Source organism: Cyrtonyx montezumae, unplaced genomic scaffold, assembly GCF_038088225.1.
Source record: "Cyrtonyx montezumae isolate F1298 unplaced genomic scaffold, pur_monq_1.0 scaffold_8, whole genome shotgun sequence".
Taxonomy (NCBI): Eukaryota; Metazoa; Chordata; class Aves; order Galliformes; family Odontophoridae; genus Cyrtonyx; species Cyrtonyx montezumae.
The window spans coordinates 28,002,436-28,003,245 of record NW_027072089.1 but is presented as its reverse complement, the minus strand read 5'-3'; positions in this window follow the sequence as shown (position 1 = coordinate 28,003,245).

Here is an 810-nt window from a genome sequence, read left to right as displayed (position 1 = left end):
ATGCTGGATTCAGTTTCAGGTAGAGAGTTTCTTGCTTTTATTTGCACAATATACTTCTTCCAAAGTCCACTGAATTTGGTGAGAGGTTTTCTATTTTCTTCAGTGGTTCTTGGATCAGGTGCTGTATTTCATCATTTTCCAATGAAAATAAAAATTAATTCTTACTGTAGATGGATAAATTTTCTCCAGAACAAAATCTGTTCAGGTTCAGATGTATGTATTACTGTAGGTTACATCATAGGTGTCTCTTTCTAACATCAATTCAATATTTCAGTGGATTGACTGTCTTGTAGTTTTGGGGAAAAATAAAACAAGTAAATTAATTAAAAACATACAAACTAAAACAATAGTTTTATATATATAGCTAATAGTAGAAACTGTCACTTAAGTTGTACCATTTTGTTAGTGGGAGAAATAAGAGATAGCATGACTGGAAATTTTTGACAATAGCACTGGTTCCCTGAGGTAGAGGACCCTATTATGGATCATAATCCTGTAACGTATCTGTTGTGTATAGCTCTTGGTTTCTGACATAATTTAAAAAATACTTACACAGTATGGTCCCAGATGAAAAGCTTTAGGATTGGTACTCGGGCATTTTGGAAGCTCTGCATATCTTGTGTCCCCTTAAAGTTAGTACAAAGTCATAGGAGCTAGAAATGGGAAAGATTTGTTAAATCAACTAGTACAATCCTCCCTCATCCAGAATTATCCCCTACAGTGTATTATATAATGCTTTGTCCATTTTAGTTTTAAATGACTCGAACAGTGGTTCTCCTACAACCTCTCTAGAGAGGGTTCTTCACAGAG